Below are 24,190 nucleotides of genomic sequence, written 5' to 3' on the forward strand. Positions count from 1 at the left end.
TTGTGCGTTGGAAGGCACAAATTAAGCAGACGGGAGAAGTCAGGATAGTGCGCAAGGGCATAGAAGGGAGCGGCTCAAGAAAAGAGAAGTGGAAACAGACAGCAAACTAGTCTGGAGAGAGACCTGAGACAAAGAGATCTGAATTATACGAGAGCCGACCAGGGGAAACACAAATTATGCAGTCAAGTTTCCCACATTTGGGGAAATCGCAGGAGCAGCACACCCAGAGTGCAATGGGTGAGCCTTGCCCTGGGAGAAGCACCTTCATGATCATAGTATCTCACCTGGCAGGTAAGTAGGAGTTGGGCTAGAGCTGGGGAGGGTCGCTGCTTCGGCATCCCCCTGTCAAGTGAAGGAGATCCAACTGAGGCTGCACAAGAGAACTCTCGAAAGAAGAACAAGGCTAGAGGAAGATCTGAGACAAAGAAATCTGGCTTTTACCAGAGCTGACCAGAGGAAAGCACAAACACAGTCCCCCACTACCACAAATAATGCAGTCGAGTTTCCCACATTTGGGGAAATCACAGGGGTCAGCATTCCCAGAATGCAATGAATGAACCTCACCCTGGGAGAGCAATCTTCATGACCATGGTATCTCCTATGCAAAATAAGTATGTTTTTGGATAGGGCTGGGGAGGGCCGCTGCTCAGGCACATATCAGTCAAGTAAAGGAGATTCAATTGAGGCAGCACAAGGGAACTCTCATCTGGGGACAACAACTGCAGGGAGAACACATATTTTCAGATGAACATGGGAGGGCAGAAGGCTGCCTAATACTGAAGCACCCCCAAACAACAAACCAAAAGCAACAACTAGTACAAGCATTCCTGGGGGAAGGTCTGCAGAAGACGGATTTGCATACGGTGATGTCATCCAAGCAGTGGGCCAAAATTGGCTGGAACCCTCATCTGCATATGAAAAGAGAAAAGGGGTATGCAGGGCATGGCGGCCTTTTGCGGCGCTTGGATGATCCCTAGTTCGCATTAAACACCTCCACCCTCCTTCGGTGTGGGGCTCATGTTGGCTATGCCCCAGCCCCTGAAGCATTCAAGCTGATTTCTTGCAGCAGCTGGGCACTGTAACAGCTCCAGAGCTGCTCTGTAAGGCAAGTAAAAGGGTGTGGGCCCTGCAGCACTACCTGTAGTTTGCATTGTGCGTTGGAAGGCACAAATTAAGCAGACGGGAGAAGTCAGGATAGTGCGCAAGGGCATAGAAGGGAGCGGCTCAAGAAAAGAGAAGTGGAAACAGACAGCAAACTAGGCTGGAGAGAGACCTGAGACAAAGAGATCTGAATTATACGAGAGCCGACCAGGGGAAACACAAATTATGCAGTCAAGTTTCCCACATTTGGGGAAATCGCAGGAGCAGCACACCCAGAGTGAAATGGGTGAGCCTTGCCCTGGGAGAAGCACCTTCATGATCATAGTATCTCACCTAGCAGGTAAGTAGGAGTTGGGCTAGAGCTGGGGAGGGTCGCTGCTCGGGCACATCCCTGTCAAGTGAAGGAGATACAACTGAGGCAGCACAAGGAAACTCTCGAAAGAAGAACAAGGCTAGAGGAAGATCTGAGACAAATAAATCTGACTTTTACCAGAGCTGACCAGAGGAAAGAACAAACACAGTCCCCCACTACCACAAATAATGCAGTCGAGTTTCCCACATTTGGGGAAATCATAGGGGTCAGCATACCCAGAATGCAATGAATGAACCTCACCCTGGGAGAACAATCTTCATGACCATGGTATCTCCTATGCAAAATAAGTATGATTTGGGATAGGGCTGGGGAGGGCCGCTGCTCAGGCACATCTCTGTCAAGTAAAGGAGATTCAACTGAGGCAGCACAAGGGAACTCTCATCTGGGGACAACAACTGCAGGGAGAACACATATTTTCAGATGAACATGGGAGGGCAGAAGGCTGCCTAATACTGAAGCACCCCCAAACAACAAACCAAATGCAACAACTAGTGCAAGCATTCCTGGGGGAAGGCCTGCAGCAGATGGATTTGCATATGGTGATGTCATCCAAGCAGTGGGTCAAAGTTGGCTTAAACCCTCGTCTGCATATGAAAAGAGAAAAGGGGCGTGCAGGGCATGGCGGCCTTTTGCGGTGCTTGGATGACCCCTAGTTCACATTAAACACCTCCACCTTCCTTCGGTGTGGGGCTCATGTTGGCTATGCCCCAGCCCCTGAAGCATTCAAGCTGATTTCTTGCAGAAGCTGGGCTCTGTAACAGCTCCAGAGCTGCTCTGTAAGGCAAATAAAAGGTTGTGGGACCTGCAGCACTACCTGTAGTTCGCATTGTGCGTTGCAAGGCACAAAGTAAGCAGACGGGAGAAGTCAGGATAGTGCGCAAGGGCATAGAAGGGAGCTGCTCAAGAAAAGAGAAGTGGAAACAGACAGCAAACTAGGCTGGAGAGAGACATGAGACAAAGAGATCTGAATTATACGAGAGCCGACCAGAGGAAACACAAATTATGCAGTCAAGTGTCCCACATTTGGGGAAATCGCAGGAGCAGCACACCCAGAGTGCAATGGGTGAGCCTTGCCCTGGGAGAAGCACCTTCCTGATCATAGTATCTCACCTGGCAGGTAAGTAGGAGTTGGGCTAGAGCTGGGGAGGGTCGCTGCTCGGGCACCCCCCTGTCAAGTGAAGGAGATCCAACTGAGGCAGCACAAGGGAACTCTCGAAAGAAGAACAAGGCTAGAGGAAGATCTGAGACAAAGAAATCTGACTTTTACCAGAGTTGACCAGAAGAAAGCACAAACACAGTCCCCCACTACCACAAATAATGCAGTCGAGTTTCCCACATTTGGGGAAATCACAGGGGTCAGCATACCCAGAATGCAATGAATGAACCTCACCCTGGGAGAACAATCTTCATGACCATGGTATCTCCTATGCAAAATAAGTATGATTTGGGATAGGGCTGGGGAGGGCCGCTGCTCAGGCACATCTCTGTCAAGTAAAGGAGATTCAACTGAGGCAGCACAAGGGAACTCTCATCTGGGGACAACAACTGCAGGGAGAACACATATTTTCAGATGAACATGGGAGGGCAGAAGGCTGCCTAATACTGAAGCACCCCCAAACAACAAACCAAATTCAACAACTAGTGCAAGCATTCCTGGGGGAAGGCCTGCAGCAGATGGATTTGCATATGGTGATGTCATCCAAGCAGTGGGTCAAAGTTGGCTTCAACCCTCGTTTGCATATGAAAAGAAAAAAGGGATGTGCAGGGCATGGCGTCCTTTTGTGGCGCTTGGATTACCCTTAATTCGCATTAAACATCTCCACCCTCCTTCGGTGTGGGGCTCATGTTGGCTATGCCCCAGCCCCTGAAGCATTCAAGATGATTTCTTGCAGCAGCTGGGCACTGTAACAGCTCCAGAGCTGCTCTGTGAGGCAAGTAAAAGGGTGTGGGCCCTGCAGCACTACCTGTAGTTTGCATTGTGTGTTGGAAGGCACAAAGTAAGCAGACGGGAGAAGTCAGGATAGTGCGCAAGGGCATAGAAGGGAGCGGCTCAAGAAAAGAGAAGTGGAAACAGACAGCGAACTAGGCTGGAGAGAGACCTGAGACAAAGAGATCTGAATTATACGAGAGACGACCAGAGGAAACACAAATTATGCAGTCAAGTGTCCCACATTTGGGGAAATCACAGGGGCAGCACACCCAGAGTGCAATGGGTGAGCCTTGCCCTGGGAGAAGCACCTACACGATCATAGTATCTCACCTGGCAGGTAAGTAGGAGTTGGGCTAGAGCTGGGGAGGGTCGCTGCTCGGGTACCCCCCTGTCAAGTGAAGGAGATCCAACTGAGGCAGCACAAGGGAACTCTCGAAAGAGGAACATGGCTAGAGGAAGATCTGAGACAAAGAAATCTGATTTTTACCAGAGTTGACCAGAAGAAAGCACAAACACAGTCCCCCACTACCACAAATAATGCAGTCGAGTTTCCCACATTTGGGGAAATCACAGGGGTCAGCATACCCAGAATGCAATGAATGAACCTCACCCTGGGAGAACAATCTTCATGACCATGGTATCTCCTATGCAAAATAAGTATGATTTGGGATAGGGCTGGGGAGGGCCGCTGCTCAGGCACATCTCTGTCAAGTAAAGGAGATTCAAATGAGGCAGCACAAGGGAACTCTCATCTGGGGACAAACAACTGCAGGGAGAACACATATTTTCAGATGAACATGGGAGGGCAGAAGGCTGCCTAATACTGAAGCACCCCCAAACAACAAACCAAATGCAACAACTAGTGCAAGCATTCCTGGGGGAAGGCCTGCAGCAGATGGATTTGCATATGGTGATGTGATCCAAGCAGTGGGTCAAAGTTGGCTTCAACCCTCGTCTGCATATGAAAAGAAAAAAGGGATGTGCAGGGCATGGCGTCCTTTTGTGGCGCTTGGATGAACCCTCCTTCGGTGTGGGGCTCATGTTGGCTATGCCCAAGCCCCTGAAGCATTCAAGATGATTTCTTGCAGCAGCTGGGCACTGTAACAGCTCCAGAGTTGCTCTGTAAAGCATGTAAAAGGGTGTGGGCCCTGCAGCACTACCTGTAGTATGCATTGTGCGTTGGAAGGCACAAAGTAAGCAGACGGGAGAGGTCAGGATAGTGCGCAAGGGCATAGAAGGGAGCGGCTCAAGAAAAGAGAAGTGGAAACAGATAGCAAACTAGGCTGGAGAAAGACCTGAGACAAAGAGATCTGAATTATACGAGAGACGACCAGGGGAAACACAAATTATGCAGTCAAGTTTCCCACATTTGGGGAAATCACAGGGGCAGCACACCCAGAGTGCAATGGGTGAGCCTTGCCCTGGGAGAAGCACCTACATGATCATAGTATCTCACCTGGCAGGTAAGTAGGAGTTGGGCTAGAGCTGGGGAGGGTCGCTGCTCGGGTACCCCCCTGTCAAGTGAAGGAGATCCAACTGAGGCAGCACAAGGGAACTCTCGAAAGAGGAACAAGGCTAGAGGAAGATCTGAGACAAAGAAATCTGATTTTTACCAGAGTTGACCAGAAGAAAGCACAAACACAGTCCCCCACTACCACAAATAATGCAGTCGAGTTTCCCACATTTGGGGAAATCACAGGGGTCAGCATACCCAGAATGCAATGAATGAACCTCACCCTGGGAGAACAATCTTCATGACCATGGTATCTCCTATGCAAAATAAGTATGATTTGGGATAGGGCTGGGGAGGGCCGCTGCTCAGGCACATCTCTGTCAAGTAAAGGAGATTCAACTAAGGCAGCACAAGGGAACTCTCATCTGGGGACAACAACTGCAGGGAGAACACATATTTTCAGATGAACATGGGAGGGCAGAAGGCTGCCTAATACTGAAGCACCCCCAAACAACAAACCAAATGCAACAACTAGTGCAAGCATTCCTGGGGGAAGGCCTGCAGCAGATGGATTTGCATATGGTGATGTGATCCAAGCAGTGGGTCAAAGTTGGCTTCAACCCTCGTCTGCATATGAAAAGAAAAAAGGGATGTGCAGGGCATGGCGTCCTTTTGTGGCGCTTGGATGACCCCTAATTCGCATTAAACACCTCCACCCTCCTTCGGTGTGGGGCTCATGTTGGCTATGCCCCAGCCCCTGAAGCATTCAAGCTGATTTCTTGCAGCAGCTGGGCACTGTAACAGCTCCAGAGCTGCTCTGTAAGGCAAGTAAAAGGGTGTGGGCCCTGCAGCACTACCTGTAGTTTGCATTGTGCATTGGAAGGCACAAAGTAAGCAGACGGAAGAAGTCAGGATAGTGCGCAAGGGCATAGAAGGGAGCGGCTCAAGAAAAGAGAAGTGGAAACAGACAGCAAACTAGGCTGGAGAGAGACCTGAGACAAAGAGATCTGAATTATACGAGAGCCGACAAGGGGAAACACAAATTATGCAGTCAAGTGTCCCACATTTGGGGAAATTGCAGGAGCAGCACACCCAGAGTGCAATGGGTGAGCCTTGCCCTGGGAGAAGCACCTTCATGATCATAGTATCTCACCTGGCAGGTAAGTAGGAGTTGGGCTAGAGCTGGGGAGGGTCGCTGCTCGGGCACCCCCCTGTCAAGTGAAGGAGATCCAACTGAGGCAGCACAAGGGAACTCTCGAAAGAGGAACAAGGCTAGAGGAAGATCTGAGACAAAGAAATCTGACTTTTACCATAGCTGACCAGAGGAAAGCACAAACACAGTCCCCCTCTACCACAAATAATGCAGTCGAGTTTCCCACATTTGGGGAAATCACAGGGGTCAGCATACCCAGAATGCATTGAATGAACCTCACCCTGGGAGAACAATCTTCATGACCATGGTATCTCCTATGCAAAATAAGTATGATTTGGGATAGGGCTGGGGAGGGCCGCTGCTCAGGCACATCTCTGTCAAGTAAAGGAGATTCAACTGAGGCAGCACAAGGGAACTCTCATCTGGGGACAACAACTGCAGGGAGAACACATATTTTCAAATGAACATGGGAGGGCAGAAGGCTGCCTAATACTGAAGCACCCCCAAACAACAAACCAAATGCAACAACTAGTACAAGCATTCCTGGGGGAAGGTCTGCAGAAGACGGATTTGCATACAGTGATGTCATCCAAGCAGTGGGCCAAGGTTGGCTGGAACCCTCATCTGCATATGAAAAGAGAAAAGGGGTATGCAGGGCATGGCGGCCTTTTGCGGCGCTTGGATGACCCTTAGTTCGCATTAAACACCCCCACACTCCTTCGGTGTGGGGCTCATGTTTGCAATGCCCCAGCCCCTGAAGCATTCCAGCTGATTTCTTGCAGCAGCTGGGCACTGTAACAGCTCCAGAGCTGCTCTGTAAGGCAACTAAAAGGGTGTGGGCCCTGCAGCACTACCTGTAGTTCGCATTGTGCGTTGGAAGGCACAAAGTAAGCAGACGGGAGAAGTCAGGATAGTGCGCAAGGGCATAGAAGGGAGCGGCTCAAGAAAAGAGAAGTGGAAACAGACAGCAAACTAGGCTGGAGAGAGACCTGAGACAAAGAGATCTGAATTATACGAGAGCCGATCAGAGGAAACACAAATTATGCAGTCAAGTGTCCCACATTTGGGGAAATCGCAGGAGCAGCACACCCAGAGTGCAATGGGTGAGCCTTGCCCTGGGAGAAGCACCTTCATGATCATAGTATCTCACCTGGCAGGTAAGTAGGAGTTGGGCTAGAGCTGGGGAGGGTCGCTGCTCTGGCACCCCCCTGTCAAGTGAAGGATATCCAACTGAGGCAGCACAAGGGAACTCTCGAAACAAGAACAAGGCTAGAGGAAGATCTGAGACAAAGAAATCTGACTATTACCAGAGCTGACCAGAGGAAAGCACAAACACAGTCCCCCACTACCACAAATAATGCAGTCGATTTTCCCACATATGGGGAAATCACAGGGGTCAGCATACCCAGAATGCAATGAATGAACCTCACCCTGGGAGAACAATCTTCATGACCATGGTATCTCCTATGCAAAATAAGTATGATTTGAGATAGGGCTGGGGAGGGCCGCTGCTCAGGCACATCTCTGTCAAGTAAAGGAGATTCAACTGAGGCAACACAAGGGAACTCTCATCTGGGGACAACAACTGCAGGGAGAACACATATTTTCAGATGAACATGGGAGGGCAGAAGGCTGCCTAATACTGAAGCACCCCCAAACAACAAACCAAATGCAACAACTAGTGCAAGCATTCCTGGGGGAAGGCCTGCAGCAGATGGATTTGCATATGGTGTTGTCATCCAAGCAGTGGGTCAAAGTTGGCTTCAACCCTCGTCTGCATATGAAAAGAGAAAAGGGGCGTGCAGGGCATGGCGGCCTTTTGCGGCGCTTGGATGACCCCTAGTTCGCATTAAACACCTCCACCCTCCTTCGGTGTGGGGCTCATGTTGGCTATGCCCCAGCCCCTGAAGTATTCAAGCTGATTTCTTGCAGCAGCTGGGCACTGTAACAGCTCCAGAGCTGCTCTGTAAGGCAAGTAAAAGGGTGTGGGCCCTGCAGCACTACCTGTAGTTCGCATTGTGCGTTGGAAGGCACAAAGTAAGCAGACGGGAGAAGTCAGGATAGTGCGCAAGGGCATAGAAGGGAGCGGCTCAAAAAAAGAGAAGTGGAAACAGACAGCAAACTAGGCTGGAGAGAGACCTGAGACAAAGAGATCTGAATTATACGAGAGACGATCAGAGGAAACACAAATTATGCAGTCAAGTGTCCCACATTTGGGGAAATCGCAGGAGCAGCACACCCAGAGTCCAATGGGTGAGCCTTGCCCTGGGAGAAGCACCTTCCTGATCATAGTATCTCACCTGGCAGGTAAGTAGGAGTTGGGCTAGAGCTGGGGAGGGTCGCTGCTCGGGCACCCCCCTGTCAAGTGAAGGAAATCCAACTGAGGCAGCACAAGGGAACTCTCAAAAGAAGAACAAGGCTAGAGGAAGATCTGAGACAAAGAAATCTGACTTTTACCAGAGCTGACCAGAGGAAAGCACAAACACAGTCCCCCACTACCACAAATAATGCAGTCGAGTTTCCCACATTTGGGGAAATCACAGGGGTCAGCATACCCAGAATGCAATGAATGAACCTCACCCTGGGAGAACAATCTTCATGACCATGGTATCTCCTATGTAAAATAAGTATGATTTGGGATAGGGCTGGGGAGGGCCGCTGCTCAGGCATATCTCTGTCAAGTAAAGGAGATTCAACTGAGGCAGCACAAGGGAACTCTCATCTGGGGACAACAACTGCAGGGAGAACACATATTTTCAAATGAACATGGGAGGGCAGAAGGCTGCCTAATACTGAAGCACCCCCAAACAACAAACCAAATGCAACAACTAGTACAAGCATTCCTGGGGGAAGGTCTGCAGAAGACGGATTTGCATACAGTGATGTCATCCAAGCAGTGGGCCAAAGTTGGCTGGAACCCTCATCTGCATATGAAAAGAGAAAAGGGGTATGCAGGGCATGGCGGCCTTTTGCGGCGCTTGGATGACCCTTAGTTCGCATTAAACACCCCCACCCTCCTTCGGTGTGGGGCTCATGTTGGCAATGCCCCAGCATTCAAGCTGATTTCTTGCAGCAGCTTGGCACTGTAACAGCTCCAGAGCTGCTCTGTAAGGCAAGTAAAAGGTTGTGGGCCCTGCAGCACTACCTGTAGTTTGCATTGTGCATTGGAAGGCACAAAGTAAGCAGACAGGAGGAGAAGTCAGGATAGTGCACAAGGGTATAGAAGGGAGGGGCTCAAAAAAAAAGAAGTGGAAACAGACAGCAAACTAGGCTGGAGAGAGACCTTAGACAAAGAGATCTGAATTATATGAAAGCCGACCAGTGGAAACACAAATTATGCAGTCAAATTTCCCACATTTGGGGAAATCACAGGGGCAGCACACCCAGAGTGCAATGGGTGAGCCTTGCCCTGGGAGAAGCACCTTCATGATCATAGTATCTCACCTGGCAGGTAAGTAGGAGTTGGGCTAGAGCTGGGGAGGGTCGCTGCTCTGGCACCCCCCTGTCAAGTGAAGAAGATCCAACTGAGGCAGCACAAGGGAACTCTCGAAAGAAGAACAAGGCTAGAGGAAGATCTGAGACAAAGAAATCTGACTTTTACCAGAGCTGACCAGAGGAAAGCACAAACACAGTCCCCCACTACCACAAGTAATGCAGTCGAGTTTCCCACATTTGGGGAAATCACAGGGGTCAGCATACCCAGAATGCAATGAATGAACCTCACCCTGGGAGAACAATCTTCATGACCATGGTATCTCCTATGCAAAATAAGTATGATTTGAGATAGGGCTGGGGAGGGCCGCTGCTCAGGCACATCTCTGTCAAGTAAAGGAGATTCAACTGAGGCAGCACAAGGGAACTCTCATCTGGGGACAACAACTGCAGGGAGAACACATATTTTCAGATGAACATGGGAGGGCAGAAGGCTGCCTAATACTGAAGCACCCCCAAACAACAAATCAAATGCAACAACTAGTGCAAACATTCCTGGGGGAAGGCCTGCAGCAGATGGATTTGCATATGGTGATGTCATCCAAGCAGTGGGTCAAAGTTGGCTTCAACCCTCGTCTGCATATGAAAAGAGAAAAGGGGCGTGCAGGGCATGGCGGCCTTTTGCGGCGCTTGGATGACCCCTAGTTCGCATTAAACACCTCCACCCTCCTTCGGTGTGGGGCTCATGTTGGCTATGCCCCAGCCCCTGAAGCATTCAAGCTGATTTCTTGCAGCAGCTGGGCACTGTAACAGCTCCAGAGCTGCTCTGTAAGGCAAGTAAAAGGGTGTGGGCCCTGCAGCACTACCTGTAGTTCGCATTGTGCGTTGGAAGGCACAAAGTAAGCAGACGGGAGAAGTCAGGATAGTGCGCAAGGGCATAGAAGGGAGCGGCTCAAAAAAAGAGAAGTGGAAACAGACAGCAAACTAGGCTGGAGAGAGACCTGAGACAAAGAGATCTGAATTATACGAGAGCCGACCAGAGGAAACACAAATTATGCAGTCAAGTGTCCCACATTTGGGGAAATCGCAGGAGCAGCACACCCAGAGTCCAATGGGTGAGCCTTGCCCTGGGAGAAGCACCTTCCTGATCATAGTATCTCACCTGGCAGGTAAGTAGGAGTTGGGCTAGAGCTGGGGAGGGTCGCTGCTCGGGCACCCCCCTGTCAAGTGAAGGAAATCCAACTGAGGCAGCACAAGGGAACTCTCGAAAGAAGAACAAGGCTAGAGGAAGATCTGAGACAAAGAAATCTGACTTTTACCAGAGCTGACCAGAGGAAAGCACAAACACAGTCCCCCACTACCACAAATAATGCAGTCGAGTTTCCCACATTTGGGGAAATCACAGGGGTCAGCATACCCAGAATGCAATGAATGAACCTCACCCTGGGAGAACAATCTTCATGACCATGGTATCTCCTATGTAAAATAAGTATGATTTGGGATAGGGCTGGGGAGGGCCGCTGCTCAGGCATATCTCTGTCAAGTAAAGGAGATTCAACTGAGGCAGCACAAGGGAACTCTCATCTGGGGACAACAACTGCAGGGAGAACACATATTTTCAAATGAACATGGGAGGGCAGAAGGCTGCCTAATACTGAAGCACCCCCAAACAACAAACCAAATGCAACAACTAGTACAAGCATTCCTGGGGGAAGGTCTGCAGAAGACGGATTTGCATACAGTGATGTCATCCAAGCAGTGGGCCAAAGTTGGCTGGAACCCTCATCTGCATATGAAAAGAGAAAAGGGGTATGCAGGGCATGGCGGCCTTTTGCGGCGCTTGGATGACCCTTAGTTCGCATTAAACACCCCCACCCTCCTTCGGTGTGGGGCTCATGTTGGCAATGCCCCAGCATTCAAGCTGATTTCTTGCAGCAGCTTGGCACTGTAACAGCTCCAGAGCTGCTCTGTAAGGCAAGTAAAAGGTTGTGGGCCCTGCAGCACTACCTGTAGTTTGCATTGTGCATTGGAAGGCACAAAGTAAGCAGACAGGAGGAGAAGTCAGGATAGTGCACAAGGGTATAGAAGGGAGGGGCTCAAAAAAAAAGAAGTGGAAACAGACAGCAAACTAGGCTGGAGAGCGACCTTAGACAAAGAGATCTGAATTATATGAAAGCCGACCAGTGGAAACACAAATTATGCAGTCAAATTTCCCACATTTGGGGAAATCACAGGGGCAGCACACCCAGAGTGCAATGGGTGAGCCTTGCCCTGGGAGAAGCACCTTCATGATCATAGTATCTCACCTGGCAGGTAAGTAGGAGTTGGGCTAGAGCTGGGGAGGGTCGCTGCTCTGGCACCCCCCTGTCAAGTGAAGAAGATCCAACTGAGGCAGCACAAGGGAACTCTCGAAAGAAGAACAAGGCTAGAGGAAGATCTGAGACAAAGAAATCTGACTTTTACCAGAGCTGACCAGAGGAAAGCACAAACACAGTCCCCCACTACCACAAATAATGCAGTCGAGTTTCCCACATTTGGGGAAATCACAGGGGTCAGCATACCCAGAATGCAATGAATGAACCTCACCCTGGGAGAACAATCTTCATGACCATGGTATCTCCTATGCAAAATAAGTATGATTTGAGATAGGGCTGGGGAGGGCCGCTGCTCAGGCACATCTCTGTCAAGTAAAGGAGATTCAACTGAGGCAGCACAAGGGAACTCTCATCTGGGGACAACAACTGCAGGGAGAACACATATTTTCAGATGAACATGGGAGGGCAGAAGGCTGCCTAATACTGAAGCACCCCCAAACAACAAACCAAATGCAACAACTAGTGCAAGCATTCCTGGGGGAAGGCCTGCAGCAGATGGATTTGCATATGGTGATGTCATCCAAGCAGTTGGTCAAAGTTGGCTTCAACCCTCGTCTGCATATGAAAAGAGAAAAGGGGTGTGCAGGGCATGGCGGCCTTTTGCGGTGCTTGGATGACCCCTAGTTCGCATTAAACACCTCCACCCTCCTTCGGTGTGGGGCTCATGTTGGCTATGCCCCAGCCCCTGAAGCATTCAAGCTGATTTCTTGCAGCAGCTGGGCACTGTAACACCTCCAGAGCTGCTCTGTAAGGCAAGTAAAAGGGTGTGGGCCCTGAAGCACTACCTGTAGTTCGCATTGTGCGTTGGAAGGCACAAAGTAAGCAGACGGGAGAAGTCAGGATAGTGCGCAAGGGCATAGAAGGGAGCGGCTCAAGAAAAGAGAAGTGGAAACAGACAGCAAACTAGGCTGGAGAGAGACCTGAGACAAAGAGATCTGAATTATACGAGAGCCGACCAGAGGAAACACAAATTATGCAGTCAAGTGTCCCACATTTGGGGAATTCGCAGGAGCAGCACACCCAGAGTCCAATGGGTGAGCCTTGCCCTGGGAGAAGCACCTTCCTGATCATAGTATCTCACCTGGCAGGTAAGTAGGAGTTGGGCTAGAGCTGGGGAGGGTCGCTGCTCGGGCACCCCCCTGTCAAGTGAAGGAGATCCAACTGAGGCAGCACAAGGGAACTCTCGAAAGAAGAACAAGGCTAGAGGAAGATCTGAGACAAAGAAATCTGACTTTTACCAGAGCTGACCAGAGGAAAGCACAAACACAGTCCTGCACTACCACAAATAATGCAGTCGAGTTTCCCACATTTGGGGAAATCACAGGGGTCAGCATACCCAGAATGCAATGAATGAACCTCACCCTGGGAGAACAATCTTCATGACCATGGTATCTCCTATGCAAAATAAGTATGATTTGAGATAGGGCTGGGGAGGGCCGCTGCTCAGGCACATCTCTGTCAAGTAAAGGAGATTCAACTGAGGCAGCACAAGGGAACTCTCATCTGGGGACAACAACTGCAGGGAGAACACATATTTTCAGATGAACATGGGAGGGCAGAAGGCTGCCTAATACTGAAGCACCCCCAAACAACAAACCAAATGCAACAACTAGTGCAAGCATTCCTGGGGGAAGGCCTGCAGCAGATGGATTTGCATATGGTGATGTGATCCAAGCAGTGGGTCAAAGTTGGCTTCAACCCTCATCTGCATATGAAAAGAAAAAAGGGATGTGCAGGGCATGGCGTCCTTTTGTGGCGCTTGGATGAACCCTCATTCGGTGTGGGGCTCATGTTTGCTATGCCACAGCCCCTGAAGCATTCAAGATGATTTCTTGCAGCAGCTGGGCACTGTAACAGCTCCAGAGTTGCTCTGTAAAGCATGTAAAAGGGTGTGGGCCCTGCAGCACTACCTGTAGTATGCATTGTGCGTTGGAAGGCACAAAGTAAGCAGACGGGAGAGGTCAGGATAGTGCGCAAGGGCATAGAAGGGAGCGGCTCAAGAAAAGAGAAGTGGAAACAGGCAGCAAACTAGGCTGGAGAAAGACCTGAGACAAAGAGATCTGAATTATATGAGAGCCGACCAGAGGAAACACAAATTATGCAGTCAAGTGTCCCACATTTGGGGAAATCGCAGGAGCAGCACACCCAGAGTGCAATGGGTGAGCCTTGCCCTGGGAGAAGCACCTTCCTGATCATAGTATCTCACCTGGCAGGTAAGTAGGAGTTGGGCTAGAGCTGGGGAGGGTCGCTGCTCGTGCACCCCCCTGTCAAGTGAAGGAGATCCAACTGAGGCAGCACAAGGGAACTCTCGAAAGAAGAACAAGGCTAGAGGAAGATCTGAGACAAAGAAATCTGACTTTTACCAGAGCTGACCAGAGGAAAGCACAAACACAGTCCTCCACTACCACAAATAATGCAGTCGAGTTTCCCACATTTGGGGAAATCACAGGGGTCAGCATACCCAGAATGCAATGAATGAACCTCACCCTGGGAGAACAATCTTCATGACCATGGTATCTCCTATGCAAAATAAGTATGATTTGAGATAGGGCTGGGGAGGGCCGCTGCTCAGGCACATCTCTGTCAAGTAAAGGAGATTCAACTGAGGCAGCACAAGGGAACTCTCATCTGGGGACAACAACTGCAGGGAGAACACATATTTTCAGATGAACATGGGAGGGCAGAAGGCTGCCTAATACTGAAGCACCCCCAAACAACAAACCAAATGCAACAACTAGTGCAAGCATTCCTGGGGGAAGGCCTGCAGCAGATGGATTTGCATATGGTGATGTCATCCAAGCAGTGGGTCAAAGTTGGCTTCAACCCTCGTCTGCATATGAAAAGAAAAAAGGGATGTGCAGGGCATGGCGTCCTTTTGTGGCGCTTGGATGACCACTAATTCGCATTAAACATCTCCACCCTCCTTCGGTGTGGGGCTCATGTTGGCTATGCCCCAGCCCCTGTAGCATTCAAGATGATTTCTTGCAGCAGCTGGGCACTGTAACAGCTCCAGAGCTGCTCTGTAAAGCATGTAAAAGGGTGTGGGCCCTGCAGCACTACCTGTAGTATGCATTGTGCGTTGGAAGGCACAAAGTAAGCAGACGGGAGAGGTCAGGATAGTGCGCAAGGGCATAGAAGGGAGCGGCTCAAGAAAAGAGAAGTGGAAACAGACAGCAAACTAGGCTGGAGAAAGACCTGAGACAAAGAGATCTGAATTATATGAGAGCCGACCAGAGGAAACACAAATTATGCAGTCAAGTGTCCCACATTTGGGGAAATCGCAGGAGCAGCACACCCAGAGTGCAATGGGTGAGCCTTGCCCTGGGAGAAGCAATTTCCTGATCATAGTATCTCACCTGGCAGGTAAATAGGAGTTGGGCTAGAGCTGGGGAGGGTCGCTGCTCGTGCACCCCCCTGTCAAGTGAAGGAGATCCAACTGAGGCAGCACAAGGGAACTCTCGAAAGAAGAACAAGGCTAGAGGAAGATCTGAGACAAAGAAATCTGACTTTTACCAGAGCTGACCAGAGGAAAGCACAAACACAGTCCCCCACTACCACAAATAATGCAGTTGAGTTTCCCACATTTGGGGAAATCACATTTGGGGAAATCACATTTGGCATACCCAGAATGCAATGAATGAACCTCACCCTGGGAGAACAATCTTCATGACCATGGTATCTCCTATGCAAAATAAGTATGATTTGGGATAGGGCTGGGGAGGGCCGCTGCTCAGGCACATCTCTGTCAAGTAAAGGAGATTCAACTGAGGCAGCACAAGGGAACTCTCATCTGGGGACAACAACTGCAGGGAGAATACATATTTTCAGATGAACATGGGAGGGCAGAAGGCTGCCTAATACTGAAGCACCCCCAAACAACAAACCAAATGCAACAACTAGTGCAAGCATTCCTGGGGGAAGGCCTGCAGCAGATTGATTTGCATATGGTAATGCCATCCAAGCAGTGGGTCAAAGTTGGCTTCAACCCTCGTCTGCATATGAAAAGAGAAAAGGGGCGTGGCAGCCTTTTGCGGCGCTTGGATGACCCCTAGTTCGCATTAAACACCTCCACCCTCCTTCGGTGTGGGGCTCATGTTGGCTATGCCCCAGCCCCTGAAGCATTCAAGCTGATTTCTTGCAGCAGCTGGGCACTGTAACAGCTCCAGAGCTGCTCTGTAAGGCAAGTAAAAGGGTGTGGGCCCTGCAGCACTACCTATAGTTTGCATTGTGCATTGGAAGGCACAAAGTAAGCAGACGGGAGAAGTCAGGATAGTGCGCAAGGGCATAGAAGGGAGCGGCTCAAGAAAAGAGAAGTGGAAACAGACAGCAAACTAGGCTGGAGAGAGACCTGAGACAAAGAGATCTGAATTATATGAGAGCCGACCAGGGGAAACACAAATTATGCAGTCAAGTTTCCCACATTTGGGGAAATCAAAGGGGCAGCACACCCAGAGTGCAATGGGTGAGCCTTGCCCTGGGAGAAGCACCTACATGATCATAGTATCTCACCTGGCAGGTAAGTAGGAGTTGGGCTAGAGCTGGGGAGGGTCGCTGCTCGGGCACCCCCCTGTCAAGTGAAGGAGATCCAACTGAGGCAGCACAAGGGAACTCTCGAAAGAAGAACAAGGCTAGAGGAAGATCTGAGACAAAGAAATCTGACTTTTACCAGAGCTGACCAGAGGAAAGCACAAACACAGTCCCCCACTACCACAAATAATGCAGTCGAGTTTCCCACATTTGGGGAAATCACAGGGGTCATCATACCCAGAATGCAATGAATGAACCTCACCCTGGGAGAGCAATCTTCATGACCATGATATCTCCTATGCAAAATAAGTATGATTTGGGATAGGGCTGGGGAGGGCCGCTGCTCAGGCACATCTCTGTCAAGTAAAGGCGATTCAACTAAGGCAGCACAAGGGAACTCTCATCTGGGGACAACAACTGCAGGGAGAACACATATTTTCAGATGAACATGGGAGGGCAGAAGGCTGCCTAATACTGAAGCACCCCCAAACAACAAACCAAATGCAACAACTAGTGCAAGCATTCCTGGGGGAAGGCCTGCAGCAGATGGATTTGCATATGGTGATGTCATCCAAGCAGTGGGTCAAAGTTGGCTTAAACCCTCGTCTGCATATGAAAAGAAAAAAGGGATGTGCAGGGCATGGCGGCCTTTTGCGGCGCTTGCATGACCCCTAATTCGCATTAAACACCTCCACCCTCCTTCGGTGTGGGGCTCATGTTGGCTATGCCCCAGCACCTGAAGCATTCAAGCTGATTTCTTGCAGCAGCTGGGCACTGTAACAGCTCCAGAGCTGCTCTGTAAGGCAACTAAAAGGGTGTGGGCCCTGCAGCACTACCTGTAGTTCGCATTGTGCGTTGGAAGGCACAAAGTAAGCAGACGGGAGAAGTCAGGATAGTGCGCAAGGGCATAGAAGGGAGCGGCTCAAGAAAAGAGAAGTGGAAACAGACAGCAAACTAGGCTGGAGAGAGACCTGAGACAAAGAGATCTGAATTATACGAGAGCCGACCAGAGGAAACACAAATTATGCAGTCAAGTGTCCCACATTTGGGGAAATCGCAGGAGCAGCACACCCAGAGTGCAATGGGTGAGCCTTGCCCTGGGAGAAGCACCTTCCTGATCATAGTATCTCACCTGGCAGGTAAGTAGGAGTTGGGCTAGAGCTGGGGAGGGTCGCTGCTCGGGCACCCCCCTGTCAAGTGAAGAAGATTAAACTGAGGCAGCACAAGGGAACTCTCGAAAGAAGAACAAGGCTAGAGGAAGATCTGAGACAAAGAAATCTGACTTTTACCAGAGCTGACCAGAGGAAAGCACAAACACAGTCCCCCACTACCACAAATAATGCAGTCGAGTTTCCCACATTTGGGGAAATCACAGGGGTCAGCATACCCAGAATGCAATGAATGAACCTCACCCTGGGAGAACAATCTTCATGACCATGGTATCTCCTATGCAAAATAAGTATGATTTGGGATAGGGCTGGGGAGGGCCGCTGCTCAGGCACATCTCTGTCAAGTTAAGGAGATTCAACTGAGGCAGCACAAGGGAACTCTCATCTGGGGACAACAACTGCAGGGAGAACACATATTTTCAGATGAACATGGGAGGGCAGAAGGCTGCCTAATACTGAAGCACCCCCAAACAACAAACCAAATGCAACAACTAGTGCAAGCATTCCTGGGGGAAGGCCTGCAGCAGATGGATTTGCATATGGTGATGTCATCCAAGCAGTGGGTCAAAGTTGGCTTCAACCCTCGTCTGCATATGAAAAGAAAAAAGGGATGTGCAGGGCATGGCGGCCTTTTGCGGCGCTTGCATGACCCCTAATTCGCATTAAACACCTCCACCCTCCTTAGGTGTGGGGCTCATGTTGGCTATGCCCCAGCACCTGAAGCATTCAAGCTGATTTCTTGCAGCAGCTGGGCACTGTAACAGCTCCAGAGCTGCTCTGTAAGGCAAATAAAAGGGTGTGGGCCCTGCAGCACTACCTGTAGTTCGCATTGTGCGTTGGAAGGCACAAAGTAAGCAGACGGGAGAAGTCAGGATAGTGCGCAAGGGCATAGAAGGGAGCGGCTCAAGAAAAGAGAAGTGGAAACAGACAGCAAACTAGGCTGGAGAGAGACCTGAGACAAAGAGATCTGAATTATACGAGAGACGACCAGAGAAACACAAATTATGCAGTCAAGTGTCCCACATTTGGGGAAATCGCAGGAGCAGCACACCCAGAGTGCAATGGGTGAGCCTTGCCCTGGGAGAAGCACCTTCCTGATCATAGTATCTCACCTGGCAGGTAAGTAGGAGTTGGGCTAGAGCTGGGGAGGGTCGCTGCTCGGGCACCCCCCTGTCAAGTGAAGGAGATCCAACTGAGGCAGCACAAGGGAACTCTCGAAAGAAGAACAAGGCTAGAGGAAGATCTGAGACAAAGAAATCTGACTTTTACCAGAGTTGACCAGAAGAAAGCACAAACACAGTCCCCCACTACCACAAATAATGCAGTCGAGTTTCCCACATTTGGGGAAATCACAGGGGTCAGCATACCCAGAATGCAATGAATGAACCTCACCCTGGGAGAACAATCTTCATGACCATGGTATCTCCTATGCAAAATAAGTATGATTTGGGATAGGGCTGGGGAGGTCCGCTGCTCAGGCACATCTCTGTCAAGTAAAGGAGATTCAACTGAGGCAGCACAAGGGAACTCTCATCTGGGGACAACAACTGCAGGGAGAACACATATTTTCAGATGAACATGGGAGGGCAGAAGGCTGCCTAATACTGAAGCACCCCCAAACAACAAACCAAATGCAACAACTAGTGCAAGCATTCCTGGGGGAAGGCCTGCAGCAGATGGATTTGCATATGGTGATGTCATCCAAGCAGTGGGTCAAAGTTGGCTTCAACCCTCGTCTGCATATGAAAAGAAAAAAGGGATGTGCAGGGCATGGCGTCCTTTTGTGGCGCTTGGATGACCCTTAATTCGCATTAAACATCTCCACCCTCCTTCGGTGTGGGGCTCATGTTGGCTATGCCCCAGCCCCTGAAGCATTTAAGATGATTTCTTGCAGCAGCTGGGCACTGTAACAGCTCCAGAGCTGCTCTGTGAGGCAAGTAAAAGGGTGTGGGCCCTGCAGCACTACCTGTAGTTTGCATTGTGTGTTGGAAGGCACAAAGTAAGCAGACGGGAGAAGTCAGGATAGTGCGCAAGGGCATAGAAGGGAGCGGCTCAAGAAAAGAGAAGTGGAAACAGACAGCAAACTAGGCTGGAGAGAGACCTGAGACAAAGAGATCTGAATTATACGAGAGACGACCAGGGGAAACACAAATTATGCAGTCAAGTTTCCCACATTTGGGGAAATCACAGGGGCAGCACACCCAGAGTGCAATGGGTGAGCCTTGCCCTGGGAGAAAAATCTTCATGACCATGGTATCTCCTATGCAAAATAAGTATGATTTGGGATAGGGCTGGGGAGGGCCGCTGCTCAGGCACATCTCTGTCAAGTAAAGGAGATTCAACTGAGGCAGCACAAGGGAACTCTCATCTGGGGACAACAACTGCAGGGAGAACACATATTTTCAGATGAACATGGGAGGGCAGAAGGCTGCCTAATACTGAAGCACCCCCAAACAACAAACCAAATGCAACAACTAGTGCAAGCATTCCTGGGGGAAGGCCTGCAGCAGATGGATTTGCATATGGTGATATGATCCAAGCAGTGGGTCAAAGTTGGCTTCAACCCTCGTCTGCATATGAAAAGAAAAAAGGGATGTGCAGGGCATGGCGTCCTTTTGTGGCGCTTGGATGAACCCTCCTTCGGTGTGGGGCTCATGTTGGCTATGCCCCAGCCCCTGAAGCATTCAAGATGATTTCTTGCAGCAGCTTGGCACTGTAACAGCTCCAGAGTTGCTCTGTAAAGCATGTAAAAGGGTGTGGGCCCTGCAGCACTACCTGTAGTATGCATTGTGCGTTGGAAGGCACAAAGTAAGCAGACGGGAGAGGTCAGGATAGTGCGCAAGGGCATAGAAGGGAGCGGCTCAAGAAAAGAGAAGTGGAAACAGACAGCAAACTAGGCTGGAGAAAGACCTGAGACAAAGAGATCTGAATTATACGAGAGACGACCAGGGGAAACACAAATTATGCAGTCAAGTTTCCCACATTTGGGGAAATCACAGGGGCAGCACACCCAGAGTGCAATGGGTGAGCCTTGCCCTGGGAGAAGCACCTACATGATCATAGTATCTCACCTGGCAGGTAAGTAGGAGTTGGGCTAGAGCTTGGGAGGGTCGCTGCTCGGGTACCCCCCTGTCAAGTGAAGGAGATCCAACTGAGGCAGCACAAGGGAACTCTCGAAAGAGGAACAAGGCTAGAGGAAGATCTGAGACAAAGAAATCTGATTTTTACCAGAGTTGACCAGAAGAAAGCACAAACACAGTCCCCCACTACCACAAATAATGCAGTCGAGTTTCCCACATTTGGGGAAATCATAGGGGTCAGCATACCCAGAATGCAATGAATGAACGTCACCCTGGGAGAACAATCTTCATGACCATGGTATCTCCTATGCAAAATAAGTATGATTTGGGATAGGGCTGGGGAGGGTCGCTGCTCAGGCACATCTCTGTCAAGTAAAGGAGATTCAACTGAGGCAGCACAAGGGAACTCTCATCTGGGGACAACAACTGCAGGGAGAACACATATTTTCAGATGAACATGGGAGGGCAGAAGGCTGCCTAATACTGAAGCACCCCCAAACAACAAACCAAATGCAACAACTAGTGCAAGCATTCCTGGGGGAAGGCCTGCAGCAGATGGATTTGCATATGGTGATGTGATCCAAGCAGTGGGTCAAAGTTGGCTTCAACCCTCGTCTGCATATGAAAAGAAAAAAGGGATGTGCAGGGCATGGCGTCCTTTTGTGGTGCTTGGATGAACCCTCCTTCGGTGTGGGGCTCATGTTGGCTATGCCCCAGCCCCTGAAGCATTCAAGATGATTTCTTGCAGCAGCTGGGCACTGTAACAGCTCCAGAGTTGCTCTGTAAAGCATGTAAAAGGGTGTGGGCCCTGCAGCACTACCTGTAGTATGCATTGTGCGTTGGAAGGCACAAAGTAAGCAGACGGGAGAGATCAGGATAGTGCGCAAGGGCATAGAAGGGAGCGGCTCAAGAAAAGAGAAGTGGAAACAGACAGCAAACTAGGCTGGAGAAAGACCTGAGACAAAGAGATCTGAATTATATGAGAGCCGACCAGAGGAAACACAAATTATGCAGTCAAGTGTCCCACATTTGGGGAAATCGCAGGAGCAGCACACCCAGAGTGCAATGGGTGAGCCTTGCCCTGGGAGAAGCACCTTCCTGATCATATTATCTCACCTGGCAGGTAAATAGGAGTTGGGCTAGAGCTGGGGAGGGTCGCTGCTCGTGCACCCCCCTGTCAAGTGAAGGAGATCCAACTGAGGCAGCACAAGGGAACTCTCGAAAGAAGAACAAGGCTAGAGGAAGATCTGAGACAAAGAAATCTGACTTTTACCAGAGCTGACCAGAGGAAAGCACAAACACAGTCCCCCACTACCACAAATAATGCAGTCGAGTTTCCCACATTTGGGGAAATCACAGGGGTCAGCATACCCAGAATGCAATGAATGAACCTCACCCTGGGAGAACAATCTTCATGACCATGGTATCTCCTATGCAAAATAAGTATGATTTGGGATAGGGCTGGGGAGGGCCGCTGCTCAGGCACATCTCTGTCAAGTAAAGGAGATTCAACTGAGGCAGCACAAGGGAACTCTCATCTGGGGACAACAACTGCAGGGAGAACACATATTTTCAGATGAACATGGGAGGGCAGAAGGCTGCCTAATACTGAAGCACCCCCAAACAACAAACCAAATGCAACAACTAGTGCAAGCATTCCTGGGGGAAGGCCTGCAGCAGATTGATTTGCATATGGTAATGCCATCCAAGCAGTGGGTCAAAGTTGGCTTCAACCCTCGTCTGCATATGAAAAGAGAAAAGGGGCGTGCAGGGCATGGCGGCCTTTTGCGGCGCTTGGATGACCCCTAGTTCGCATTAAACACCTCCACCCTCCTTCGGTGTGGGGCTCATGTTGGCTATGCCCCAGCCCCTGAAGCATTCAAGCTGATTTCTTGCAGCAGCTGGGCACTGTAACAGCTCCAGAGCTGCTCTGTAAGGCAAGTAAAAGGGTGTGGGCCCTGCAGCACTACCTGTAGTTTGCATTGTGCATTGGAAGGCACAAAGTAAGCAGACGGGAGAAGTCAGGATAGTGCGCAAGGGCATAGAAGGGAGCGGCTCAAGAAAAGAGAAGTGGAAACAGACAGCAAACTAGGCTGGAGAGAGACCTGAGACAAAGAGATCTGAATTATACGAGACCCGACAAGGGGAAACACAAATTATGCAGTCAAGTGTCCCACATTTGGGGAAATTGCAGGAGCAGCACACCCAGAGTGCAATGGGTGAGCCTTGCCCTGGGAGAAGCACCTTCATGATCATAGTATCTCACCTGGCAGGTAAGTAGGAGTTGGGCTAGAGCTGGGGAGGGTCGCTGCTCGGGCACCCCCCTGTCAAGTGAAGGAGATCCAACTGAGGTAGCACAAGGGAACTCTCGAAAGAGGATCAAGGCTAGAGGAAGATCTGAGACAAAGAAATCTGATTTTTACCAGAGTTGACCAGAAGAAAGCACAAACACAGTCCCCCACTACCACAAATAATGCAGTCGAGTTTCCCACATTTGGGGAAATCACAGGGGTCAGCATACCCAGAATGCAATGAATGAACGTCACCCTGGGAGAACAATCTTCATGACCATGGTATCTCCTATGCAAAATAAGTATGATTTGGGATAGGGCTGGGGAGGGTCGCTGCTCAGGCACATCTCTGTCAAGTAAAGGAGATTCAACTGAGGCAGCACAAGGGAACTCTCATCTGGGGACAACAACTGCAGGGAGAACACATATTTTCAGATGAACATGGGAGGGCAGAAGGCTGCCTAATACTGAAGCACCCCCAAACAACAAACCAAATGCAACAACTAGTGCAAGCATTCCTGGGGGAAGGCCTGCAGCAGATGGATTTGCATATGGTGATGTGATCCAAGCAGTGGGTCAAAGTTGGCTTCAACCCTCGTCTGCATATGAAAAGAAAAAAGGGATGTGCAGGGCATGGCGTCCTTTTGTGGTGCTTGGATGAACCCTCCTTCGGTGTGGGGCTCATGTTGGCTATGCCCCAGCCCCTGAAGCATTCAAGATGATTTCTTGCAGCAGCTGGGCACTGTAACAGCTCCAGAGCTGCTCTGTGAGGCAAGTAAAAGGGTGTGGGCCCTGCAGCACTACCTGTAGTTTGCATTGTGTGTTGGAAGGCACAAAGTAAGCAGACGGGAGAAGTCAGGATAGTGCGCAAGGGCATAGAAGGGAGCGGCTCAAGAAAAGAGAAGTGGAAACAGACAGCAAACTAGGCTGGAGAGAGACCTGAGACAAAGAGATCTGAATTATACGAGAGACGACCAGGGAAAACACAAATTATGCAGTCAAGTTTCCCACATTTGGGGAAATCACAGGGGCAGCACACTCAGAGTGCAATGGGTGAGCCTTGCCCTGGGAGAAAAATCTTCATGACCATGGTATCTCCTATGCAAAATAAGTATGATTTGGGATAGGGCTGGGGAGGGCCGCTGCTCAGGCACATCTCTGTCAAGTAAAGGAGATTCAACTGAGGCAGCACAAGGGAACTCTCATCTGGGGACAACAACTGCAGGGAGAACACATATTTTCAGATGAACATGGGAGGGCAGAAGGCTGCCTAATACTGAAGCACCCCCAAACAACAAACCAAATG

General features: G+C 50.1%; 38 non-coding genes and 4 pseudogenes across 38 annotated transcripts; all 42 read right to left on the reverse strand.

The window, feature by feature from the left end:
* Positions 1 to 136: 136 nt before the first annotated feature.
* On the reverse strand, positions 137 to 299 carry LOC134970791 (U1 spliceosomal RNA). The gene has a single exon (XR_010190050.1). It is a non-coding gene; the product is annotated as a U1 spliceosomal RNA (small nuclear RNA).
* A 152-nt stretch (positions 300 to 451) lies between these two features.
* LOC134970675 (U1 spliceosomal RNA) lies at positions 452 to 615 on the reverse strand. Its single transcript, XR_010189956.1, has one exon. It is a non-coding gene; the product is annotated as a U1 spliceosomal RNA (small nuclear RNA).
* A 671-nt stretch (positions 616 to 1,286) lies between these two features.
* Positions 1,287 to 1,449, reverse strand: LOC134970978 (U1 spliceosomal RNA). Its single transcript, XR_010190162.1, has one exon. It is a non-coding gene; the product is annotated as a U1 spliceosomal RNA (small nuclear RNA).
* Positions 1,450 to 1,601: 152 nt separating this feature from the next.
* Positions 1,602 to 1,765, reverse strand: LOC134970643 (U1 spliceosomal RNA). Its single transcript, XR_010189929.1, has one exon. It is a non-coding gene; the product is annotated as a U1 spliceosomal RNA (small nuclear RNA).
* Positions 1,766 to 2,436: 671 nt separating this feature from the next.
* LOC134970823 (U1 spliceosomal RNA) lies at positions 2,437 to 2,599 on the reverse strand. The gene has a single exon (XR_010190074.1). It is a non-coding gene; the product is annotated as a U1 spliceosomal RNA (small nuclear RNA).
* Positions 2,600 to 2,751: 152 nt separating this feature from the next.
* LOC134970621 (U1 spliceosomal RNA) lies at positions 2,752 to 2,915 on the reverse strand. The gene has a single exon (XR_010189910.1). It is a non-coding gene; the product is annotated as a U1 spliceosomal RNA (small nuclear RNA).
* A 671-nt stretch (positions 2,916 to 3,586) lies between these two features.
* LOC134970986 (U1 spliceosomal RNA) lies at positions 3,587 to 3,749 on the reverse strand. The gene has a single exon (XR_010190169.1). It is a non-coding gene; the product is annotated as a U1 spliceosomal RNA (small nuclear RNA).
* Positions 3,750 to 3,901: 152 nt separating this feature from the next.
* On the reverse strand, positions 3,902 to 4,065 carry LOC134970622 (U1 spliceosomal RNA). Its single transcript, XR_010189911.1, has one exon. It is a non-coding gene; the product is annotated as a U1 spliceosomal RNA (small nuclear RNA).
* Positions 4,066 to 4,712: 647 nt separating this feature from the next.
* LOC134970925 (U1 spliceosomal RNA) lies at positions 4,713 to 4,875 on the reverse strand. Its single transcript, XR_010190144.1, has one exon. It is a non-coding gene; the product is annotated as a U1 spliceosomal RNA (small nuclear RNA).
* A 152-nt stretch (positions 4,876 to 5,027) lies between these two features.
* On the reverse strand, positions 5,028 to 5,191 carry LOC134970624 (U1 spliceosomal RNA). Its single transcript, XR_010189912.1, has one exon. It is a non-coding gene; the product is annotated as a U1 spliceosomal RNA (small nuclear RNA).
* Positions 5,192 to 5,889: 698 nt separating this feature from the next.
* Positions 5,890 to 6,025, reverse strand: LOC134970854 (U1 spliceosomal RNA; annotated as a pseudogene).
* A 152-nt stretch (positions 6,026 to 6,177) lies between these two features.
* On the reverse strand, positions 6,178 to 6,341 carry LOC134970641 (U1 spliceosomal RNA). The gene has a single exon (XR_010189927.1). It is a non-coding gene; the product is annotated as a U1 spliceosomal RNA (small nuclear RNA).
* A 671-nt stretch (positions 6,342 to 7,012) lies between these two features.
* On the reverse strand, positions 7,013 to 7,175 carry LOC134970760 (U1 spliceosomal RNA). Its single transcript, XR_010190024.1, has one exon. It is a non-coding gene; the product is annotated as a U1 spliceosomal RNA (small nuclear RNA).
* Positions 7,176 to 7,327: 152 nt separating this feature from the next.
* On the reverse strand, positions 7,328 to 7,491 carry LOC134970633 (U1 spliceosomal RNA). Its single transcript, XR_010189920.1, has one exon. It is a non-coding gene; the product is annotated as a U1 spliceosomal RNA (small nuclear RNA).
* Positions 7,492 to 8,162: 671 nt separating this feature from the next.
* On the reverse strand, positions 8,163 to 8,325 carry LOC134970886 (U1 spliceosomal RNA). Its single transcript, XR_010190114.1, has one exon. It is a non-coding gene; the product is annotated as a U1 spliceosomal RNA (small nuclear RNA).
* A 152-nt stretch (positions 8,326 to 8,477) lies between these two features.
* Positions 8,478 to 8,641, reverse strand: LOC134970673 (U1 spliceosomal RNA). Its single transcript, XR_010189954.1, has one exon. It is a non-coding gene; the product is annotated as a U1 spliceosomal RNA (small nuclear RNA).
* A 665-nt stretch (positions 8,642 to 9,306) lies between these two features.
* LOC134970869 (U1 spliceosomal RNA) lies at positions 9,307 to 9,469 on the reverse strand. The gene has a single exon (XR_010190101.1). It is a non-coding gene; the product is annotated as a U1 spliceosomal RNA (small nuclear RNA).
* Positions 9,470 to 9,621: 152 nt separating this feature from the next.
* On the reverse strand, positions 9,622 to 9,785 carry LOC134970628 (U1 spliceosomal RNA). Its single transcript, XR_010189916.1, has one exon. It is a non-coding gene; the product is annotated as a U1 spliceosomal RNA (small nuclear RNA).
* A 671-nt stretch (positions 9,786 to 10,456) lies between these two features.
* On the reverse strand, positions 10,457 to 10,619 carry LOC134970888 (U1 spliceosomal RNA). The gene has a single exon (XR_010190116.1). It is a non-coding gene; the product is annotated as a U1 spliceosomal RNA (small nuclear RNA).
* A 152-nt stretch (positions 10,620 to 10,771) lies between these two features.
* On the reverse strand, positions 10,772 to 10,935 carry LOC134970674 (U1 spliceosomal RNA). The gene has a single exon (XR_010189955.1). It is a non-coding gene; the product is annotated as a U1 spliceosomal RNA (small nuclear RNA).
* A 665-nt stretch (positions 10,936 to 11,600) lies between these two features.
* LOC134970870 (U1 spliceosomal RNA) lies at positions 11,601 to 11,763 on the reverse strand. The gene has a single exon (XR_010190102.1). It is a non-coding gene; the product is annotated as a U1 spliceosomal RNA (small nuclear RNA).
* A 152-nt stretch (positions 11,764 to 11,915) lies between these two features.
* LOC134970528 (U1 spliceosomal RNA) lies at positions 11,916 to 12,079 on the reverse strand. The gene has a single exon (XR_010189834.1). It is a non-coding gene; the product is annotated as a U1 spliceosomal RNA (small nuclear RNA).
* Positions 12,080 to 12,750: 671 nt separating this feature from the next.
* Positions 12,751 to 12,913, reverse strand: LOC134970981 (U1 spliceosomal RNA). The gene has a single exon (XR_010190165.1). It is a non-coding gene; the product is annotated as a U1 spliceosomal RNA (small nuclear RNA).
* Positions 12,914 to 13,065: 152 nt separating this feature from the next.
* On the reverse strand, positions 13,066 to 13,229 carry LOC134970649 (U1 spliceosomal RNA). Its single transcript, XR_010189933.1, has one exon. It is a non-coding gene; the product is annotated as a U1 spliceosomal RNA (small nuclear RNA).
* Positions 13,230 to 13,875: 646 nt separating this feature from the next.
* Positions 13,876 to 14,038, reverse strand: LOC134970846 (U1 spliceosomal RNA). The gene has a single exon (XR_010190093.1). It is a non-coding gene; the product is annotated as a U1 spliceosomal RNA (small nuclear RNA).
* A 152-nt stretch (positions 14,039 to 14,190) lies between these two features.
* Positions 14,191 to 14,354, reverse strand: LOC134970486 (U1 spliceosomal RNA). The gene has a single exon (XR_010189799.1). It is a non-coding gene; the product is annotated as a U1 spliceosomal RNA (small nuclear RNA).
* A 671-nt stretch (positions 14,355 to 15,025) lies between these two features.
* LOC134970992 (U1 spliceosomal RNA) lies at positions 15,026 to 15,188 on the reverse strand. The gene has a single exon (XR_010190172.1). It is a non-coding gene; the product is annotated as a U1 spliceosomal RNA (small nuclear RNA).
* Positions 15,189 to 15,340: 152 nt separating this feature from the next.
* On the reverse strand, positions 15,341 to 15,516 carry LOC134970796 (U1 spliceosomal RNA; annotated as a pseudogene).
* A 683-nt stretch (positions 15,517 to 16,199) lies between these two features.
* On the reverse strand, positions 16,200 to 16,341 carry LOC134970969 (U1 spliceosomal RNA; annotated as a pseudogene).
* A 152-nt stretch (positions 16,342 to 16,493) lies between these two features.
* LOC134970730 (U1 spliceosomal RNA) lies at positions 16,494 to 16,657 on the reverse strand. Its single transcript, XR_010190000.1, has one exon. It is a non-coding gene; the product is annotated as a U1 spliceosomal RNA (small nuclear RNA).
* A 671-nt stretch (positions 16,658 to 17,328) lies between these two features.
* LOC134970824 (U1 spliceosomal RNA) lies at positions 17,329 to 17,491 on the reverse strand. The gene has a single exon (XR_010190075.1). It is a non-coding gene; the product is annotated as a U1 spliceosomal RNA (small nuclear RNA).
* Positions 17,492 to 17,643: 152 nt separating this feature from the next.
* On the reverse strand, positions 17,644 to 17,807 carry LOC134970529 (U1 spliceosomal RNA). Its single transcript, XR_010189835.1, has one exon. It is a non-coding gene; the product is annotated as a U1 spliceosomal RNA (small nuclear RNA).
* A 672-nt stretch (positions 17,808 to 18,479) lies between these two features.
* Positions 18,480 to 18,640, reverse strand: LOC134970834 (U1 spliceosomal RNA). The gene has a single exon (XR_010190083.1). It is a non-coding gene; the product is annotated as a U1 spliceosomal RNA (small nuclear RNA).
* A 152-nt stretch (positions 18,641 to 18,792) lies between these two features.
* On the reverse strand, positions 18,793 to 18,956 carry LOC134970625 (U1 spliceosomal RNA). Its single transcript, XR_010189913.1, has one exon. It is a non-coding gene; the product is annotated as a U1 spliceosomal RNA (small nuclear RNA).
* Positions 18,957 to 19,627: 671 nt separating this feature from the next.
* LOC134970935 (U1 spliceosomal RNA) lies at positions 19,628 to 19,790 on the reverse strand. Its single transcript, XR_010190151.1, has one exon. It is a non-coding gene; the product is annotated as a U1 spliceosomal RNA (small nuclear RNA).
* Positions 19,791 to 20,436: 646 nt separating this feature from the next.
* LOC134970926 (U1 spliceosomal RNA) lies at positions 20,437 to 20,599 on the reverse strand. Its single transcript, XR_010190145.1, has one exon. It is a non-coding gene; the product is annotated as a U1 spliceosomal RNA (small nuclear RNA).
* Positions 20,600 to 20,751: 152 nt separating this feature from the next.
* LOC134970725 (U1 spliceosomal RNA) lies at positions 20,752 to 20,915 on the reverse strand. Its single transcript, XR_010189995.1, has one exon. It is a non-coding gene; the product is annotated as a U1 spliceosomal RNA (small nuclear RNA).
* Positions 20,916 to 21,561: 646 nt separating this feature from the next.
* On the reverse strand, positions 21,562 to 21,724 carry LOC134970864 (U1 spliceosomal RNA). Its single transcript, XR_010190098.1, has one exon. It is a non-coding gene; the product is annotated as a U1 spliceosomal RNA (small nuclear RNA).
* Positions 21,725 to 21,876: 152 nt separating this feature from the next.
* On the reverse strand, positions 21,877 to 22,040 carry LOC134970530 (U1 spliceosomal RNA). Its single transcript, XR_010189836.1, has one exon. It is a non-coding gene; the product is annotated as a U1 spliceosomal RNA (small nuclear RNA).
* Positions 22,041 to 22,738: 698 nt separating this feature from the next.
* On the reverse strand, positions 22,739 to 22,874 carry LOC134970849 (U1 spliceosomal RNA; annotated as a pseudogene).
* A 152-nt stretch (positions 22,875 to 23,026) lies between these two features.
* On the reverse strand, positions 23,027 to 23,190 carry LOC134970701 (U1 spliceosomal RNA). Its single transcript, XR_010189976.1, has one exon. It is a non-coding gene; the product is annotated as a U1 spliceosomal RNA (small nuclear RNA).
* Positions 23,191 to 23,836: 646 nt separating this feature from the next.
* On the reverse strand, positions 23,837 to 23,999 carry LOC134970991 (U1 spliceosomal RNA). The gene has a single exon (XR_010190171.1). It is a non-coding gene; the product is annotated as a U1 spliceosomal RNA (small nuclear RNA).
* Positions 24,000 to 24,190: the final 191 nt, after the last annotated feature.

The sequence above is a fragment of the Pseudophryne corroboree genome, chromosome 11 (genome assembly GCF_028390025.1).
Source record: "Pseudophryne corroboree isolate aPseCor3 chromosome 11, aPseCor3.hap2, whole genome shotgun sequence".
NCBI lineage: Eukaryota > Metazoa > Chordata > Amphibia > Anura > Myobatrachidae > Pseudophryne > Pseudophryne corroboree.